The sequence below is a fragment of the Heptranchias perlo genome, unplaced genomic scaffold, assembly GCF_035084215.1.
Source record: "Heptranchias perlo isolate sHepPer1 unplaced genomic scaffold, sHepPer1.hap1 HAP1_SCAFFOLD_799, whole genome shotgun sequence".
NCBI lineage: Eukaryota > Metazoa > Chordata > Chondrichthyes > Hexanchiformes > Hexanchidae > Heptranchias > Heptranchias perlo.
Genome location: NW_027139834.1, coordinates 27,597 through 34,280, shown reverse-complemented (window position 1 = coordinate 34,280; position 6,684 = coordinate 27,597). Strand labels below are relative to the sequence as shown.

Here is a 6,684-nt window from a genome sequence, read left to right as displayed (position 1 = left end):
AAATCGTCTAACTCCTCCGTTGCTGGCACTTCCAGATCCAAAAAGGCTGCAAACTCGAACTTTAGCCTCTTGTACAGATCTCAAAAAGTCCTGGAGAGAATACGGCCTCCCCCATTTGTCCACGATTAAATATCCTGTCTGATCTGCCCAACTAGCGAGCAGAACGGTACCATAATTAATTTGTTTAGCAGCCTTGTGTCCCGCCCACCACTCTATTTGATCGACTACTGGACTCGTTTCCTTCCATCCGTTCCTGATCATTTCACTTTGATATTTTAAATTAGCCTCTTGGACTCGTTTTACAACAGAGACACTGGTGGGCAGAGCCGGGACGTCCGGAGGAAGGGGTTTCCCCTCGTTACTCATGTCAATCGTTATGTATATCCTTATGCTCTATCTTATACTTTAATTTATTTTACTCTAATCTTATACTTTAATCGGCACAAACGTATCACCTTATAGTCTAATTTATCCACACTCACTGGTCCCCGGATCACGATCCTGTGGTGGTTGTCGTTCCCTTCGCCTACTTAATCCTGACCGTCACGTGGGACTTGGTCCGCTTAATTCAGGCTCAGGCTCGGTGTTTGAGATAAACCACCACCCTTGTCCGTGTCGATCACCACGTGACTCTCAAAATCCAACCTTATACTGTATCGGAATAACGGCATAAACTTATACTCTAAGCAAACAAACACTTACACTATATCTTATAAACCTACAGGTCTAGTCAATTCCGTCAATCCGTGGTCTCCGTGAGGAATTTTACTACGTGGATAATTTTAATACTGCGGCAAGTGCCACTGCCAATCCTGTCTCCAATAATGAGCCGAGCCCCTACCATAGGCTACCGGCCTCACCCTCGAGGGCTTTATACAGGGGCACCCCCCATCTGGAGTACAGGGCTATCCTGTTTCACTATACCACGTACCCTCCAATACAGGATCCGTTAGCCTACCTGCAGCGCAGTATCCCACTTCTGACACCAACTGTTAGACTCGAATTTTTGGAGCAAAACCAGACGGAGACGGAACTGCTGACAAAGTTAAAGTTTATTGGAAAACTTTGTGCACAAAGGGAGAGGGGTCAGCTTCCTCAAGCTCGTGACTAACTCTCAAAGGAACATCAGCACTACAAGCATGTTTATACCTTTCAATAAGCAACACCCACCTGCTGTTAAAGGTGAGGGTACATGTTTACGTAACTACAGTGGGTTTCATTGGGTGGTATAGTCTGCCACTCACTTGTCAGGGGCTACCTTGGGTCGTCCCATGACATTAAACATCTCACATTCCTGAGGAGGGCCCTTATCAGTAAACACATAAGTCCCAAACATTGAGACTGGGCGGGGGTCTTCACAAGTCCTGACCAGCTCATCCCTCACTCCCTTTTGTGCTGGGGTGACCTTGGAGATATCCACCGCTTCTCCCTTGATCATCCCAAGTGAGTTAGTTCGGATAAACAATGTCCTTGAGTAAACATTCCTTAGTGTGCTCTGGAGATAAGCGAGGGGGTGGCCATAAATCCAACAAACCTGCCTTTGTCAGCTCTTACAGTGTGGGTTACGAACTGCTCCCATAATGGTCAAGTATCCCATCATGCTTTGCTGCTACCTAAATGCGACATGTGCGATTTAACTATCGAATTTTTGTGAGGATAGGAGTGGCTAATCATTCTTTATTATATATATATCAGGTTAGGTGAGGGGAGGCTGGAGGTTTTGGATCTGGGTTCACAAGCGGATTTTTCCAGTCCAACAACAGTGAGGAGGAGAGTGACAGGACAAAGACAGGTTGGTGGAATGGGCAGAAACATGGCAGATGAAATTTAACGCAAAGAAGTGCGAAGCGATACATTTTGGTGGAAGAACGAGGAGAGGAGAAATAAACTGAAGGGCACAATTCGAAAGGAGCTGCAGGAACCGAGAAATCTGGGGGTTCATGTGAACAAATCTTTAAAGATGGCCGGGCAGATTGAGAAAGCGGTTAAAGAAGCACACAGGATCGCGGGCTTTACAAATAGAGGCATAGAGTACATAAGGAAGGAAGTTATGATGAACCTTTATAAACCACTTGTTCGGCCACAACTGGAGTATTGTGTCCAGTTCTTGGCACCGCACTTTAGGAAGGATGTGAAGGCCTTTGAGAAGGTGCAGAACAGATTTATTAGAAAGGTTCCAGGAATGAAGGACTTCAGTAACGTGGATAGACTGGAGAAGCTGGGGTTGTTCTCCTTAGAGCAGAGAATGTTGAGAGGATATTTCATCGATGTTTTTAAAAACATGAAGATTCCAGACAGAGTGGATCGAGAGAAACTGCTCCCATGGGCGGAAGGGTCAAGAACCAGAGGACAAAGATTTATGGAGATTGCAAAAGAATCAAAGTCAACATGAGGAAAAACGCTTTTACACAGCGAGTGGTTAAGATCTGTAATTCACTGCCTAAGTGAGTGCTGTAGGCAGATTCAATCGTGGCTTTCAAAAGAGAATTGGATAAGTACTTGAAGGGAAAAAATGCAGGGCTACGGGTAAACTGGGGGAGTGGGGCGGGGGGTTGTGACAAGCTGGATTGCTCTTGCAGAGTGCCAGCACGGATTCGACGTGCCGAACGGTCTCCCTCCGTGCTTTCACCATTCAATGATTCTGGGATTCAAAGAGGCAGAAACTAAATAACTCAAACTTGTGAAACCCGAGATCTTTAGATCTTTATTCTAACGCCCTCCCAACTGAGCGATTTCCGTCCCACTGCAAATTGAACTTTGTGTCATTATGTTGGAAGAAAATAAAACCCCAGGAGGAATTGCCCCTCCCGGTCAATCCGCACTTCATGAATAAACATCGCACTCATATATACACCCCACAGTTCATATATAAACATCGCACTCATGTCGCACTTGATACAGCAAAGGCTATGGGCCCTGACAACATCCCAGCTGTAGTGCTGAAGACTTGTGCTCCAGAACTAGCTGCGCCTCCAGCCAAGCTGTTCCAGTACAGCTGCAACACTGGCATCCACCCGACAATGTGGAAAATTGCCCAGGTATGTCGTGTCCACAAAAAGCAGGACAAATCCAATCCGGCCAATTACCGCCCCATCAGTCTACTCTCAATCATCAGCAAAGTGATGGAAGGTGTCATCGACAGTGCTATCAAGCGGCACTTACTCACCAATAATCTGCTCACCGATGCTCAGTTTGGGTTCCACCAGGACCACTCGGCTCCAGACCTCATTACAGCCTTGGTCCAAACATGGACAAAAGAGCTGAATTCCAGAGGTGAGGTGAGAGTGACTGCCCTTGACGTCAAGGCAGCATTTGACCGAGTGTGGCACCAAGGAGCCCTAGTAAAATTGAAGTCAATGGGAATCAGGGGGAAAACTCTCCAGTAGCTGGAGTCATACCTAGCACAAAGGAAGATGGTAGTGGTTGTTGGAGGCCAATCATCTCAGCCCCAGGGCATTGCTGCAGGAGTTCCTCAGGGCAGTGTCCTAGGCCCAACCATCTTCAGCTGCTTCATCAATGACCTTCCCTCCATCATAAGGTCAGAAATGGGGATGTTCGCTGATGACTGCACAGTGTTCAGTTCCATTCGCAACCCCTCAGATAATGAAGCAGTCCGAGCCTGCATGCAGCAAGACCTGGACAACATCCAGGCTTGGGCTGATAAGTGGCAAGTAACATTCGCGCCAGATAAGTGCCAGGCAATGACCATCTCCAACAAGAGAGAGTCTAACCATCTCCCCTTGACATTCAACGGCATTACCATCGCCAAATCCCCCACCATCAACATCCTGGGGGTCACCATTGACCAGAAACTTAACTGGACCAGCCATATAAATACTGTGGCTACGAGAGCAGGTCAGAGGCTGGGTATTCTGCGGCGAGTGACTCACCTCCTGACTCCCCAAAGCCTTTCCACCATCAACAAGGCACAAGTCAGGAGTGTGATGGAATACTCTCCACTTGCCTGGATGAGTGCAGCTCCAACAACACTCAAGAAGCTCGACACCATCCAAGATAAAGCAACCCGCTTGATTGGCACCCCATCCACCACCCTAAACATTCACTCCCTTCACCACCGGCGCACTGTGGCTGCAGTGTGCACCATCCACAGGATGCACTGCAGCAACTCGCCAAGGCTTCTTCGACAGCACCTCCCAAACCCGCGACCTCTACCACCTAGAAGGACAAGGGCAGCAGGCGCATGGGAACAACACCACCTGCACGTTCCCCTCCAAGTCACACACCATCCCGACTTGGAAATATATCGCCGTTCCTTCATTGTCACTGGGTCAAAATCCTGGAACTCCCTTCCTAACAGCACTGTGGGAGAACCGTCACCACACGGACTGCAGCGGTTCAAGAAGGCGGCTCACCACCACCTTCTCGAGGGCAATTAGGGATGGGCAATAAATGCCGGCCTTGCCAGCGACGCCCACATCCCGTGAACGAATAAAAAAACAACTCATATATACAGACCCACAGTTCATGTATAAACATCGCACTCATATATACACACCCACAGTTCATATATAAACATCGCACTCATATATACAGACCCACAGTTCATGTATAAACATCGCACTCATATATACACACCCACAGTTCATATATAAACATCGCACTCATATATACACCCCACAGTTCATATATAAACATCACACTCATATATACACACCCACAGTTTATAACAGAACAGCGCACTCCTAATCCACACCCAATTTATATTTACCCAAAGTCCTGTTCACAGCTCTCACCAAAGTCTGAACACTGAAAGTTGAACTGTTTTCCAGATACTGTCCGTCCTACTTTGTAATTTTAGCATCGGATTTTATGCAGACCGGCAAAGGGAGCGGAATAGCGGTCCTGCCGGTGAATGCTGCTTCGAACGGAAGTCTCGGTGTCCAGGAGCTGGCGGGGATTGGAAAGCTCTTGTGTCACACGAAGTGTCTGAAAGGCCCGGATAAACCTGAAGGTTATCAGTGCGGTGCCCACACCTCGTGCTGTAATGTTAGCGAGCCGGACATCAACTTAAAAGGCGGCGTGTTCGAAACACGTTGTGGTCACAGTTTCATTCTATACATAACTGAACCGAAATCATTGAAAATGGAATGTTTTCTTCGCTGATTCACCATAAACAATATGTTATTCTGAAATTTGATTCTCAGTTCCCCAGTGTCAGAGGGAAAATTGCATAAATCCGAGCCAGGTTGGAGTCGAACCTACAATCTTCTGATCCGTAGTCAGACGCGTTATCCATTGCGCCACTGGCCCAACTGATCTGTTTGATTTCATTTTTCATTCAGAATCAACCCAAAGATTGACACAGAGCGATAAACACAGCGAGAGATGCAGACAGTGCCGGTAAACACAGCGAAATAAACAAGAGATATAGAAATGTACCAAACGGCCTCAAACTCCACCAGACAGTGGCGGGTATCTGACAGGTATCAGTGAGAGGAGGTGGTGAATTTGCAGTTTGATTTGGCCCCGTGGCTGAGCTGCTCAAAGTGCCCGTTTGGTCGGGGCCTTTTTTGTCTTCAGCCTCCTCTGTGATATTTACCCAATTTGTGAATTAAGCAACAAAATAACACAGAGCGGTATTTGTATTAGTTCCGGAGCCAACAAGGAAAGGATTCCAGATCTGCAGTATGTAAATGTTCCTGCACTGTACAGGCGGACCTCTCATACAATGTGTCCGAAACACCTTTTGAGGATATTGCTCCAGAGGGCTGATTGTACAAACTTCTTTACTTACAACCAGCAACCGAATCTCTATTAAAAGTTGCGAAGCGAAGCTCGTTTCAGAGCAGTTTTCGCTGTTCAGCTTTTGTAAAATTGGTTGAAACTCATTTTGAACACATCTGAGTATCAATGAGAAGGTCAGGCACAGGATTGTTGGGATGGAACCGTCTCTAACAATAAGTACAAAGTATAATAGATTATAAAGTGAAAAAAGCCAATCCAATCTCTCAGTCTCCCTGTCACTTTCTCGGTGAGTGAACGTAAACCAACAGAAGAAGCTAAAACAAAGAACTGAGCAGTTTTGTTTGTTTCCTTTTCCTTCGGGCGAGTACAGTTGAAGAGAATGATTTCTGTTTGCTGCTGGACAATTAACTGGAATGAGCAGTGTATCTGGTTCCCATGGTACCCAGTGAAATATCCACGTTTCTATCTCCCATTTACACTGATACCTTCCTTCCTCACTAATTATAGGAAACTTTTGGTCAGGTTCAATCACACTTCAGAAGACCAGAAGCGCAAAGGAAGGTCGAAACCTCATGGTGACGTAACCTACAGGCGAGGGAGGTTTGCAGGTTTACCTGGAGCTGTAAATATATAAACTCCTTCCAATGTACAAACTCCCCTCACCAACAGCAATTCAATTCTAACTGATCTGAGACTTTGGTCATTTATGGTGATTATACTTTGTGGAGTTAAAGCAGCAGTAAAATCCGTTGTGTGTTATATACATAGCCGTTCAGTCAATATAAAACATTGTCATCCGACCCACCATGAGCAATGCCACACGGGGTATGTCAGGTTACGGACAGTTCCGCCTCCAGCAGTTGTTCTCTCGGTCACACATCCGGCATCACCTCTCGGTCTCACACTTCAGAGTCACGCCTGAATATAAACACATTTCTGTTTCACACTTTAACCTGGAGGTCAACAAATCACAAGTCA

The 6,684-nt window shown here is 46.5% G+C and overlaps 1 non-coding gene across 1 annotated transcript; it reads right to left on the bottom strand.

The window, feature by feature from the left end:
* Window positions 1-5,198: 5,198 nt before the first annotated feature.
* trnar-acg (transfer RNA arginine (anticodon ACG)) lies at window positions 5,199-5,271 on the bottom strand. The gene has a single exon. It is a non-coding gene; the product is annotated as a tRNA-Arg (tRNA).
* Between the last annotated feature and the right edge of the window lie 1,413 nt (window positions 5,272-6,684).